The sequence below is a fragment of the Pseudonaja textilis genome, chromosome 1 (assembly GCF_049901715.1).
Source record: "Pseudonaja textilis isolate UNSWEBS1 chromosome 1, rPseTex1.2, whole genome shotgun sequence".
Lineage (NCBI taxonomy): Eukaryota > Metazoa > Chordata > Lepidosauria > Squamata > Elapidae > Pseudonaja > Pseudonaja textilis.
The window spans coordinates 9,425,401-9,440,010 of NC_141990.1; the positions used below are offsets into that span (position 1 = coordinate 9,425,401).

Sequence of the window (14,610 nt, forward strand, 5' to 3'; positions counted from 1 at the left end):
TTTTAAAATAAAGAAAGCATGCAAAAATGCATAGAGGAATCTTTGTACAACGAGTCCTTGACTTAGAACTGTTCATTTTTAAAAAACATTTTTCCAAATTTTGTTCTATTGTACATTACTAATTTATTTGATTCTTTTTGTTAGTTTTTATTGTTTTATTTTTATTTTTTGTTTTAAATATGGTTTTACATTGTATAAGCTTTCTTGAGTCGCCATGGGCGAATAGGCAGCAATATAAATTAAATAAATAAATAAAGCACCTTTGGGACAACTATGACCTGGATGACTGAGAATGTCCGTAGACATCTACCATATTAGCTATATCATGCCTTATTTTCATTTTTGGAATGTGATGCTTTTAAATAGTTGTTTTATTTTAAAAATTGTTCTCGAATTACATTTTCCATTCCACTGAAATAGAAACTCTACCTTGCAGCTTTGAAATACACAAAATATCTACGATTACCTTCTCATTTTTGGCCAGGCTTCTTTTTGCCAACTCTCATTTCAAGTTTGCATTCCCTTGGCTATTTCAATAACGTCATCCTTCCAAGTTTAAAATTGCTTTCTCTTGCAACTATCTGCAAGCTATGGAACTTTTTCAGTTATAGTATAATACCTCAATAATGTAAGCTTAATTTAGAACTGCAAAAGACTTGCATTCCAGTGTGGAACAGCAGCTCATTAAGCTGCAGGAAAATAAAGAAAAACACACATGCATACACTCGCACATTACACATACTTGCACATTCCAGACATTTTTGGAGGCCAAGCACAAACAGAGCTGCTGTTCAAAGCTGCTTTGTAGAAACCAGAGACTTACCTGGTTCTGACCATCATAGCACTTAAATATTTAAAGCAACCAAGGAAAATGGCTGAAGAATTCCCCAAACATTGAGAGAGAAAAAGCAAAACAAATTTCCTAAACTCTATTACCAGGCCAGGTATTCCCCATTTTATAACCATGCGTTAGATTTTTCTTTCTTTCTGCAGAACTCTAATAAAATTTCATTTCATTTCTTTGTGGAGTTCTCCATTAAATTTCATTCTGGTATTTTAGATATACAGTATATATAGATTAACAGAGTTGGAAGGGATCTTGTAGGTCATCTAGTGAGTCCAACTCCCCCCAACCCCCGCTTAAGCAGGAAATCCTACACCATATCTGACAAATGGCAGTCCAGTCTCTTCTTGAAAACCTCCAGTAATGAAGTTCCTATAACTTCCAAAGGCACCTTCTGTTCCATGGGTTGATGGTTCTCCCTGTCAGAAAATTTTTCCTTATTTCCAAGTTGAATCTCTCCTTGTTCAGTTTCCATCCATTATTCCTTGTCTGGCCTTCAGGTACTTTGGAGAATAGCTTGACCCCTTCCTCTCTGTGACAGCCCCACAAATATGGGAAGACTGCTATCCTGTCTCCCCTGGTCCTTCTCTTGACTAGACTAGCCACACCCTCTTCCTGTAACTGTTCTTCATATGTTTTAGCCTCCAGTCCCCTAATCATCCTGGTTGCTCTTCTTTGAACTTTTTCTGGATCCCAACTTCATGTATTGACAAAAACTGGATGCAGTGTTCTAGGTGTGGTCTCACTAAGGCTTTATAGAGTGGCATTAGTACCTCACTTGATCTCAATTGTATCCCTCTGTTAATGCAATTTAGGATTGCATTAGCTTTTTTGACTGCTGTTGCACACTGCTGGCTCATATTTAGCTGGTTGTCCACTAAGACTCCAAGATCCCTCTCACAGTTACTGCTATTGAGTCTGGTTTCACCCAGTCTATATGTGTACTTTTGGTTTTTCTTGCCTAAGTGAAAGTCTTTACTTTTATCTACATTGAATTTCATTTTGTTAGATAGGGCCCACTGCCAGCTTAGTATCATCTGCAAATTTGGCAAGTTCCCCTTCTATTCTCTCATCTAAGTCATTTATGAAGATGCCTGCATAACTGGATAGAAGCATTCCTGTCAAACAGACAACAAATGGTCAAAATTGGGAATGTCCTATCAAATCCTGTACCTGTGAACAGTGGTGTCCCCCAAGGCAGTGTTCTAGGACCAACTCTCTTCATACTCTATATTAATGACCTCTGTGATTATATTAAGAGCAACTGCGTTCTTTTCGCTGATGACGTAAAGCTATTCAACACCACTGACAACGCTGCTACCCTTCAAAAAGACCTCAACTATGTGTCAGAATGGTCAAACAAATGGCAACTTCAAATCTCAACAAATAAATGTTCTATCTTACATATTGGCAAAAAAAATCAAAAAATAAAATACAAGCTGAATAGTCAAGACCTTGTTGATGACAAAAACTTTGTCAAAGACCTTGAAGTACTCATCTCAAATGATCTAAGTGCTAGTGCCCACTGTAACTACATAGCCCAAAAGGCATTAAGAGTTGTTAACCTAATTCTGCGTAGCTTTTTCTCTGGTAATATCACTTTACTAACTAGAGCATATAAAACATTTGCTAGACCAATACTTGAATATAGCTCATCAGTCTGGAACCCGCATAACATATCTGATATTAATACAATTGAGAAAGTCCAGAAATATTTTACGAGAAGAATCCTCCACTCCTCTACTCGTTGCAGAATACCCTTATGCCACCAGACTTGAAATTTTAGACCTAGACAACCTAGAACTATGCCGCCTTCAGTTCGATCTAAGTATAGTATATAAAATTATATATTGCAATGTCCTACCTATCAATGAATACTTCAGCTTCAACCAAAACAATGCAAGAGCATAAAATAGATACAAACTAAAGATAAACCGCACCAAACTTGATTGCAGGAAATACGACTTCAGCAACAGAGTGGTCAATGTCTGGAATACTCTACCTGACTCTGGTTTCTTCCCCAAACCCCAAACTCTTCAACATTGGACTGTCTACTATTGACCTCACCTCTTTCCTAAGAGGTCTGTAGGGGGCGTGCATAAGCGCACCAAAACGTGCCTACTGTCCCTGTCCTATTGTTTCTTTTTTTTCTTATTCGTATCCATTTCATGTATTTATAACCATGTTTATACTTATACCTGTTATCTAATAATTGTTTGACTAAATAAATAAATAAATAAAATGAAGATATTGAAGAGTACTGGGTCTAAGATGGAACGTTTGTGGTACTTCACTGCTTACTTCCCTTCCTGTAAACATAGACCCTGTAAGGGCTACTTGTCAGCCCATTTCCCTAACTTCTCAAGATCACATTGGGGGTTTTTGCCCCTTCCTCTCAGGATATCTGCCATTTATTCTAACTTTGCATCATCTGCAAATCTGAAGGAACTCTTCTACCACTTATCTTTAAGAAGATGGCCTCCACATTCAAGTTTGTAGTTTTCCACTGGTTGCATAACGAAGTGCGGATAGCTTCCTTTGTTTCGTTGGTTGTGCATCAACTGTTATGCCATGAACTCTGATTTAACTGGCTGCCCATCAGAATATCAGAGCTGAAGCATTTTGTTAATTGCTTTTCTGAAATAACAATATATCTCTTACAAGACTTTTTTCTTGATAAAATCCGTGTTGGGTTCTGGTAATTATCACATTATTTTCAAAATGCCTGCAGAGTGATTTGTAGGATTTCCCTTGATATTTGTGACAGGCTGATTGGTTTTCAATTCCCTGGAGCTTCCTTTCTGATTTTTTTTTTGAAGATAAAGACAGTATTTATCCTTCTCCAACCATCTGGCATTTCCCCTTTTCTCCTAGCATTATTTCAAAGATAATACATAAAAGTTTTGATACTAGGCCATCACAAATTTCCCTCAGTATCTTACCCTGGAGCTAGAAGGGTCTGCTGGAGGGAAGAGATGATGAAATGCACTTCAGACCATTGTATCACAAGTTCTGTCTCTTTGATGTATGTGTCTTCATGTTTAATTCATTTTTATTCATTTGGACAAAAGCATAGGACCCTGAGAACACCTCTGCCTATGGAAGTTAAGCTCCTTAAAAGCAAATAGATAATTATTCTTTAGACCAGTGTTTTTCAAACTTGGCAATTTTTAGATGTGTGGACATCCAGAATTTTATGCTGGCCGCAACTTCTGGCAATTGAAAGCCACAGATCTTAAAGTTGCCAAGTTTGAAAAACTCAAAGTAGACATCAACAACTTTTATTTTGCTTCTACTGAAAAGAAGGACAAGGATCATGATAGCAGTGTTCCAATATTTGAAAGGCTGCCACAAAGAAGAGGGGGTCAACTTATTTTCCCAACCACCAGAAGACACAACAGGGAAAGATGGAAACTAATCAAGGAGAAAAGCAACCTAGAACTAAGGAGAAATTGCCTAATGATGAGAACAATTAACCAGTGGAACGACTTGTCTCCAGAAGTTGTGAATGCTCCATCACTGGAAACTTTTAAGAAGAGACTGGACAGCTATTTGTCTGAAATGGGGTCTCTGATATAGGGTCTCCTCAGAGGTGGGATTCAAACTTTTTAACAACTGCTTCTGTGGGCGTGGCTTAGTTGGTGGGCGTGGCTTGGTGATCATGTTATTGGCTGGGCATGGCCAACTCAATATCACTCACATCGAGGCACGCATCTCCTTGCCTGGCCTCTCATGACTGTGGCGATGCTGCAATAGTCGTAAGTATGGAAAAACGGTCATATGTCACTTTTTTCAGTGCCCATTGTAACTTTGAATGGTCACTCCACACAAGCAAAGTACCAGCAAAGGAGGGGGAAAAAGAAGCACAGAGAGGTTCCTGAGATAGGAAGTCTAGTCCTGCCAAGAATGTAATAAGGGTTCACGGAGAGGCAGTTTCTGTAAGCAACACCAGAATGTTTCCTTCCGACCTTCCTTACAGGATTAGGCCAGTAATTTCTTCTAACAACCGGTTCTCCAAACTGCTTAGAATGTTAACAACCAGTTCTAGCGAATAGGTGCTTGAGCAGGGGTTGGACTAAATAATTCTGTTATTCTATATTCTATGTCAGGGCTATCAAACACAGCCTGCAGGCCGAATGCCTCACATGCTGGCCACTCCCCCTCCTGGTTTAATGAAGTGAGGGGAAATCCCAATACATCACGTGATGCCGCATGACGAAGTGAGTTTGATACCCCTGTTTTATGTCTTAACTCTCTTTCTGTTATAAGCTGGCTGTCCATAATTTTGCCCTCTTTCATGGCTCCTGAAAGGAATTCCTTCCTGACGTCAACGTTTAGCTTTGGCTTGTTTCAAACATTTTGCTTTCTCTCTTGCCAGCTTCACCTACCCAAAGCCTTCGTTTAGGAGCTAATGGTAGCATTAGAAATCAGAAAGGCTGATGATAGACTGATGCACCACAGAAGCGGGACTTTCAGCTACAAACACTTGACCTGCCTCATCCTTAAATAGGGATTTTTGTTTTTTTACTTTGAAAGAGGTTTCAAAAGCAAACGCCTTTGTCAAATGTGAACAGCCGGGAGGAAAAAAAATTTCTGTGCAGCAGCACTGTGTAAAGCCACAAATCCGGCTCTGTCTCCCGGGGGTAGCTAGTCCTTGCTTTTCCTTGCCAAGCTAGGAATCTGTCTGTTCCTTGATCCTACCCGCCCCCACCTCCCTTTTCAAGAAAACGTTCCCTGCCTCCCTCCATTCACCCATCCGTTTTTGTATTTCTCACCCATTTTCTTTCCTTTCCCAGTCTTGGAGGATCAGTTGCAAAGGGACGTGAGTTTGCCTGAACTAAAAAGAACAAGGATTGGGTTTCCTTCTGATTTCTTTCTATTTGTTATTTTTATTTTCCTCAGGTAGAATAATCTCCGTGATTTAATACAGGATTGTGGATTGTCTCAGTGGCCTGATTTTTATCCAAAGTTTTAAAAGCCAAGCACCTCCTCCCCTTCTGCTTCAAACTCCACTCTTCTGACATTAACCCATAAATGTGATGACCCAGGGCGTGGCACAAAGGCAACACAGTCAAATAAGCAAGAAGAGTCCCTTTATTATCTTCAACTTTGCCCCAATGTCCAGGTTACCTTTGGCTGGAGAAAAATTCTCCCAGGAACAGCCCTTGACTGTAGAAAATTCAGTCCAAAACAAGGTACACACAAACTGTAACTTAAAATCCAAACAAACCAAACTGAAGTAATTAGTGTGGCAGGGCAGAGCAGGAATTTCAGACTTGAAAGCCCAGCAAAACACACATAGTTGGGAAGATGCCAGGAACATAGCTAAGCCTCAGATAACTCACGATTTGCTCCCAACAACTTGCTGTGCGCAGCTTCCCTTTTTAAACAATATGTTCCCAGCTGCAGCTAATGAAGGGAATCAGGGCCCTTTCCTTCCCCGTAAGCCACGCAACTCATGTTGCTCCCTTCTCTGTTCCTCCCTGTGTGCCCTAGGATGAAGAGTGGGGTGGGCCTCTGAATTCCCTCTGCCTTGCTCTACCACTTCCCTGCTCTGCCCAGTCGGGCTTTGCCCTTCCCCAGTTTCTTCCACAGCCAACGGAGCCACATTCCCTCTCCCTGTCAGCTGCTCGGCCTCCCCCTCCAAATCAGATTCCGACAGGAGCATGACAATAAATGTATTTAAAAGTGAACTTTAAAAAAAGAAAATTGGGATGAATCATTAATTACCAGTCTATTCCTTTCCTTGTACAGGTAGTCCTTGACTTATAGCAGTTTATTTAGTGACTTTTTGAAGTTACAATGAAAAAGTGATTTATGACCATGTTTCACCATTTATGACTATTTTGCAGCATCCCCATGGGCACTTGATCAAAATTCAGAAACTGGACAACTGACTCCTATTTATGACGGTTGAAGAATCCTGGGGTCATGTGATCCCCTTTTGCGGCCTTCTGACAAGCAAAGTCATTGGGGGAGCCAGATTCACTTAACAGCCGTGTTACTAATTTAGCAACTGTGGTGATTCATTTAACAACTGTGGCAAGAAACGTCGTAAAATGGGGCAAAATTGTCTTAAATGTCTCGCCTGGCAACATAAATTTGGGGCTCAGTTGTGGTCATAAGTCAAGGACTACCTGTATTCTAGTTTCTCCCTGGAAGATTCTTCCAGATTCATCATACTAAAATCTCATGAAAATCTTTCAGAAAATTATATAGAGAACCCAGTTACTGTATTCATCATGTCACTTTGAAAGAGGTGTGTGTGTGTATGTGTACATACATACATATACACATACATATATTTGAATACTCTTATAGTTTATCACTTGAGACTTTCAAGAAGAGATTGGACTGCCATTTGTCAGAAATGGTGTAGGGTCTCCCGCTTGGGCAGGGGGTTGGACTAGATGACCTACAAGGTCCCTTCCAACTCTGATTATCTGTTATTTATATTCTGTCTTCTTTCTGAAAAGGGAACCTAAGAGATTTAAAAAAAAAAACACAAATTGTGCCCAATCTGTGTGCTCAAAATAAACTGGATTACCACGCTGCAGCTACCAAACTGGCTGTGGATAAATACGTGTTGCATCCCTGTATTAGTTTCCCCGTATTGTTTTTCAGACAATTGGATCCCTTCCTTATGTACAGGGGGAAAAGGTTGAGCCTTTAATGAAAGTAAACTTGTAGAAATAGAAACCTAAGGGTAAAAGATGTCCTGTCTGCTACCACCTAATTGGTATCTGACTGATAATGCACAGCAGCTGCGTTTATGCAACATATTTAACTAGGTCACCTAAAGATACAGGAGATGGATTTGCAGGATGACCTTGGCTAGTTTTTATTTGGATTAAGGATGCGGTGGTGACGATGATGCTGTTGGCTCAGTGTGTGGTGTGATGACAACCCTCTGATTCAAGGTCCAGGGATATCACGCAGATCCATAGAACTTTTTACAGTAAGTGAAGGATGTTGTATAAATGAAGTTGTAATAGTATCTACCCTACAGCTTACCTGTTTGACAGCTCTTTTTTTATGGCCTAATGTACCTCACAGGATTGTTGTGAGGAGGACAAAAGAGGGAAACTTAATGAGCTGTAAAAGCACAATATTCTCCCCCCCCTCCAAAAAAAAATGTTTGTAGTGCAGGGCTGTCAAACTTTCAGCTTGTGGCCCAGATATGTCGTGAGCTGACAACACCCACGCCCAGTTTAGCAAAAGAAAAAAAAAGTTGTGATATGTCATGTGACACAGCCAGTGACAATGCAAGTTTGACATCTCTGTTGTAGTGGGTATCCGATGCACGGAAAAACCTCTCCATGGAACCGGTCTCTGGTTCCAAAAAGGCTGAGGGGCGTTGCTATAATGTGAATTGAATTGATTTGGATTTGGATTTGGATTTGGATTGATTTGAATTTGAATTTGAATTTGAATTTGAATTTGAATTGATTTGAATTGAATTTGAATTTGAATTTGAATTGAATTTGAATTGAACTTGAATTGAATTTGAATTTGAATTGAACTTGAATTGAATTTGAATTGAACTTGAATTCTTTATTGGCCAAGTGTGATTGGACACCCAAGGAATTTGTCTTTGGTGCATATGCTCTCAGTGCACATAAGAAAAAAATAAAAATATATTCCTCAAGAATCATAAGATACAAAACTTAGTCATAGTCATAGGTTACTAATAAGCAATCAAAACATACTGGGGAATAAATAAAACAATATAAATTGTAAAGATGCAAGCAACATGGCTATAGTCATAAATGGGAAGAAATAGGTGCTAGGAAGGATGAGAAGAAGAATAGTAATGCAGTCTTAGTAAATAATTTGACAGTGTTGTGGGAATTATTCGTTTAGCAGAGTGATGGCATTCGGGAAAAAACTGTTCTTGTGTCCAGTTGTTCCAATGTGCAGTGCCCTGTAGTGTCGTTTTGAGGGTAGAATTTGAAACAATTTATGTCCAGGTTGTGAGGGGTCTGTAGATATTTTCACAGCCCTCTTTTTGGATCATGCAGTAGACAGGTCCTCAGTGGAAGGCAGGTTGGTAGCAATTGTTTTTTCTGCAGTTCTAATTATCAGTTGAAGTCTGTGTCTGTCTTGTTGGATTACAGAATCAAACCAGACAGTTATAGAGGCGCAGATGACAGACTCAATCATTCCTCTGTAGAACTGAATCAGTAGCTCTTTGGGAAGTTTGAGCTTTCTGAGTTGGTGCCGAAAAAATATTCTTTGTTGTGCTTTTTTGATGACGTTTTTGAGGTTAGATGTCCATTTTAAGTTTTGAGATATGATAGAACCTAGAAACTTGAAGGTCTCTAACTGTTGATTCTGTGTTGTCTAGTATTATGTGGAATTGATCAACTGCACTAATCAAAACCTGTTTGTAACTGTAAATTATATATTTCCGTATCAGTCTTGTGGTTCCACTAGACACATTTTTATTGTTGCAGGTACAGTTCTTAGGTTGAAACGAATAGGGTTGTCATTTTGGTGAATAAATATCCTTTCCAAGGATTTGCACACCAACATTGTCTAAAAAGCACTCATGTTCAAAACTTTGGCATCATAAACTCCTCAAAAGTTATTTTGTGGTACCTCTTACGCTTATAACGTGAGGTTTTCCTCCCTGTTGGTAAGGGAAGCTTTCAAAGATAGGTGATTCCCAACTTAAGTTGATCTGAAACGCCTGGGACTCCCAGGTAGAAGCATCAGTTGCCAAGAATGTATACACTTCAATTCAAGAACATTGCCTAACTCTGCTATTCGAACAGAGTTCAGGTGTCCGGGAACCTGTGTGGACTTGTCAAAGTGGGTGAGAAAAGACTCTTGCTGAAACATTGGAGGACAGTTTATCATGCATGCTTAGCTAATTTTGGCAGCTATGTAGGGTTGGTGTGGTTAGCGCTTGATTGCTTGGGATTTACAGAGCTATTAACTAGTTTGGAGTGTTTAAAAAAAACCCACCCCAAATCCAAGCAGAACAAAAGGGCAAAGCATTTGCCCAAGGCTGTTAAGGCAGCTGTTGCTATGAGTTAAACTCAACTTAGAAAAAAGAAAAAAAGAAAACGTGCCCTGCAAAGATGACATGTATTTCTTCATTGCATGTATGGCGTTTTTTTTTTTGTCACAGTTCATTTGTAGGCAATTAAGCATAGGGATGGATTAAGAAACCGCAGTAGTCCTTGGATAGGAAATCCCCAGGGGTTTAGGTTAGATGGGAAGCCAAGCATCTCTGAAGAAGCTAATGATGGATTGGTTTTTGTATGGTTGTCAAACTACCTGAACATGCCTATGCAGACACTGGAAGCTGGATGCAAGGAGTCTATACTTCTTACTTAACAGAATTCCAGAGTTGGAAAGGACCTTGCAGGTTTTCTCGTCCAGGGGTCCCCAACCTGAGGGTCCCCAACCAAGCTGCCTGAGTAGCTGGACGGGGTGCACGTGTATGTGAACACTTACACTCCTGCTTGCGCAAGCATCCCAGCGAGCCTTGCAGGTACTCATGGCCCCACTCGTGCGAGTGTTGTCACAGGGGCCCCACTTGTGCAAGCACTTGCAACCTACCCGCGCAAGCAACGGGTGTTCAAGCGCACACATACACACGCACCTGACCCTCCCACTAAACCATCCCCTCTGTTCTAGTCGAACCCATTGCTCAAGCAAAAGACCCTATACAATTCTGGACAAATGGCTGTCCAATCTCTTCTTTAAAATCTCCCATTACATATTCTGACAGCATCAAGAATAATATACGCACAATGCTGGAAAAAAATAACATGCCTTCTGAGGAATTAATAATTCAAAAAATACTAGACGGTGCTGAAATAGACAAATTGACAAACATTAAAAGAGAAAAAAGAGTTGGAGTATTACGAAATTTGAGATAATTTGGTATAATTGGTTGAATAATAGAAATAGAGATAAAGGAAATAAGAAAAGTAGATAAACGTATATAAAGATGTATAAATGTAGATACTTATATGAGATTGGTGTGTAGAATAATTTGTATAATAATGATGACAGAGTACTGTTAAAGTCAGGATTAATGTGTGTTAAGGGTGAAAAAGAACAATAAAAATTATTATATATATAAAAAAATCTCCGGTGTTTGGAGAACCCACAACTTTTGGAGGCAAGTTTTTCCATTGATTTATTATTCTTGCTCAGTAGCTATTGATCTGCCTTGATACCCACTTTGAAAGCAACCGGGTTTCCATTTGTTGACGGATCTGTCATTAGACCAAGAATCTTAGCTTTCATTAAACTCATGAAACCACAGAGAAGAATCCAACCATGCATTTGTTGCATCAAAGGGCGATTTTAGGGAGGCTTAGTAACAAACAGCATACAAACAGTCAGTCCTTGACTTATGATCAGAATTGTGACTAGTATTTGTGAGTCACGCCTGATTTTATGACCTTTTGCCATGGTTGTTAAGCGAATCCCTGCTGTTGTTGTCAGTTGTTAAGTAAATTAAGGAGTTATTATGCAAATCTAGCTTCCCCCCACTGACTTCGCTCATTAGAAGCCAGCTTGGAAGGTTGCAAATGGCGATCACATGACCCCGGGACACCGCAACCATCATAAATATGAACCAGTTGCCAAGTGTCCAAACAGGGATATTGGTCACGTGATCAAAGGGTCATAAGTGTGAAAAAGGGTCATAAGTCGCTTTATCAGTGCCATTGTAACTTTGAATGGTCAGTAAATGAATGTAAGTTGAAGACTACCTGTATTTCATTTGAATGGGCTCTCTGCTTTTCCATTTCTCCCTTGTATGTATATAGGGATTGGGCCTTTGATGGCATTGGGATATACACCTGAGGTGGGATTCAAATTTTTTTACTACCAGTTCTGTGTGCGTGGCTTGGTGGGCATGGCAGGGGGAGGATACTGCAAAATCCCCATTCCCTCCCCACCCCACTAACCTGTATTTTCTTTAAATTTAAAACTATAGAGTACAGGTAATCCTCGACTTGCAACTGTTCATTTAGTGATTGTTCAAAGCAATGGTGGGATTCAATTTTTTTTTACTACCAGTTCTGTGGGTGTGGCTTGGTGGACGTGGTGTGGCTTGGTGGGCATGGCAGGGGAAGGATATTACAAAATCCCCATTCCCTCCCCACCCCACTCCATTAACCTGCTTTCCAGCTCTGTTCTCCTGGGCAGGGCAACAGAAGAAGAGCCAGCCGATCAGCTGGGACTCAATGGGAGACAGAGAATAGGTGGGGGCAGTGCCAGTAAGAGGTGGTAATTGCTGGTTCTCCGAACTACTCAAAATTTCCACTACCAGTTCTCCAGAACTGGTCAGAACCCGGTGAATACCTCCATAATGTTTAACGCAACAGCAACCAACAACAGCTGGAATTCCGAGCATTGTAGTTCTAGTACATTTGCAGACAGTTTGAGAACGTTTGCTGGCAGGGAGACTTAACAACAGAGTATGACAGAATAACAGAGTTGGAAAGGACTTTGGAGGTCTTCTGGTTCAACTCCCTGCTCAAGCTGGAGACCCTATACCCGTGTTGGCGAACCTATGTCATGCATGCTGGAAGTGGCATGCCAAGCCACTTCTGCCGGCATGTGAGAGCTCGTCCGGGAGAGCCCCACTGCACATGCGTGCGCTACCACCGCCCGACAGCTGATTGTTGGGTATCTGGTGTGCGTGAGGGGGGGAATGGGAGACACACGTGAATGTGCAGAGATGCACGATGCATGTGGGGGGGCGCGCATGCACAGATGGATGGTGCATGGGGGTGATTGTGTATGCATGCACAGATGCACAGCGTGCGGCGGTGGGAATTGTGTGCGCAGGCTCAGTGGTGTGCGGCACATGGCAGAATCACAGATGTAGTCGCATGGTGCGTGGCAGAGGGACTGCGCACACATGCGCAGAGGGTGTTGGGGGGCAGCACGCATTGCCTTCTGGGTGCTGGCATGCAAGAGTGAGCACACGAGCGTGCGCGCAGTTATTGGCACAAGAGCAGCAAAAGGTTTGCCACTACTACTCTATACTATTCCAGACAAATGGCTGTCCTATCTCTTCTTAAAAGACTCCATAACTCCATTGTTAAAGGCAAATTGTTCCACTGATGAATGGTTCTTACCGTTAGAAAATTTCTCCTTAGTTCTAAGTTGCTTCTTTTCTCTGTTTAGCTTCCATCTATCGTTCTCTTGCCTTGGAGAATAGGTTGAGCCCTCTTCTTTGTGGTAGCCCCTCAAATATTGGAACATTGCCATCATGTCAGCCCTAGTTCTGTTTTTTCACTGGACTAGATGTACCCAGTTCCTGCAACTGTTCTTCATATGTTTTAGTCTCCGGTTCCCGAATCATCTTGGTTGCTCTTCTCTGTACTCATTCTAGAGTGTCAGCCTCTTTTTTAAATAGTGGTATAATCCAAAACTGGATTCAATATTTCAAGTATGGTCTTTACCAAGGCTTTATAAAGTGGTACTAGTACTAATGTAGACTTATAATGGAAAGTCTAGGGCCAAGTAGCATTTCTAGCTGCAACCCGTCTGCAGCTCTTGGATCAGAAAGCAGGCAGGAGGTTTTTGGCAAGTTTAACTCCTTTCAAAATGTGAAAAGAAACTTCCTTTGTCCCCACTCCAGCTGCCCCGTTCAGTTGTCCTGAGAGAAGCACCCTGCCAGCTTCCAAGCTGGAATCACGAGTGCGTTTGTGGTCTCTTGTGGAAAAATGATTGAGAATTTCCAACTGCGCAAGGCCCAGGCCAAATGAAAAAGCTTTGAATGAGGCACGTAGGAGCTTTTTATGGGTAAAACCTGTCTGAATGCCAAATGCTGTGAATTGAGGAGTTTTCCATGGCTCGGGTGCGTAGGAGAAACATGTGTTTAAGAACTTGGAAAGAGGTGCTGGTGGACAAATGCAGGAAGAGGACAATATGGCTTTGATCTAGGGCTGGGGGCTGGCAGCAGGCGTGGCAGATGGTGGGGGCATCTGTGTATTCTTTAGGCAGGCACTGTGTGTATGTGTGTGTGTAAGAACTGAAACGAGTTAGAAGAAACCATTTAATACCCAATAACTTTCGGCAGGACTTTGAAGTTAGTCTGATGCAGGGGTGGGCTTCAAAAATTTTAGCAACCGGTTCCCTGCCCGGTTGCTGGGTGGGCATGGCCATAGTAGGCGTGGTCTAGTTGGCCTCCTGCACCATGGCGGGGTGGAGGGGGCGTTTTAGCCCTCCCTGGGCTCTGGGGGCTTTCCTTGAGCCTCTGGGAGAGTAAAAACAGCCTCCCCCAGGCTCCAGAGGCCCTCTGGAGGCTGGAAATGGGCCTGTTTCCGTCCTTCCGGAACTTTCAGAAGGCCCGTTTTTCGTCCTTCCTTGTGCTCCAGAAGCTTTCTTTGAGCCTCTGGGAGGGTGAAAATGGCCTCCCCGGGCTCTGAAGGCCCTCTGGAGGTTAGAAACCTACTCCTAGTCTCATCATAAATAATATTTATTTCTCCCTAGATTATTTTATTTCGGAGCAAGGAGGAGAATTATTCCTCGTCTTGTTGAGAGTTGCTAGCTGGGTTACATGTGCAACTGCTTTCTAGTGGAGATCCATGTTTGAGAATGTATCTGCCTAAATTCCAGATACTCAGCAAATATTTTTTTTAAATGCCAGCTTCCCAGAATGTATACTGAATGGTTGTGGGAACTGGGTATGTCTAGTCTAAGGAATAGAAGGACTGGTGGTGATATGTTAGCAGTCTTCCAGTACTTAAAGTGCTGTCACAGAAAAGAGAAAACCTATTTTCCAA

General features: G+C 41.4%; 1 protein-coding gene across 10 annotated transcripts in view; it reads left to right on the forward strand.

Annotated features, from left to right (window-relative positions):
- The window catches only part of CUEDC1 (CUE domain containing 1), an 88,201-nt gene that overhangs the window by 37,518 nt on the left and 36,073 nt on the right, over positions 1-14,610 (forward strand). The gene's annotated exons all lie outside the window — the stretch shown is intronic.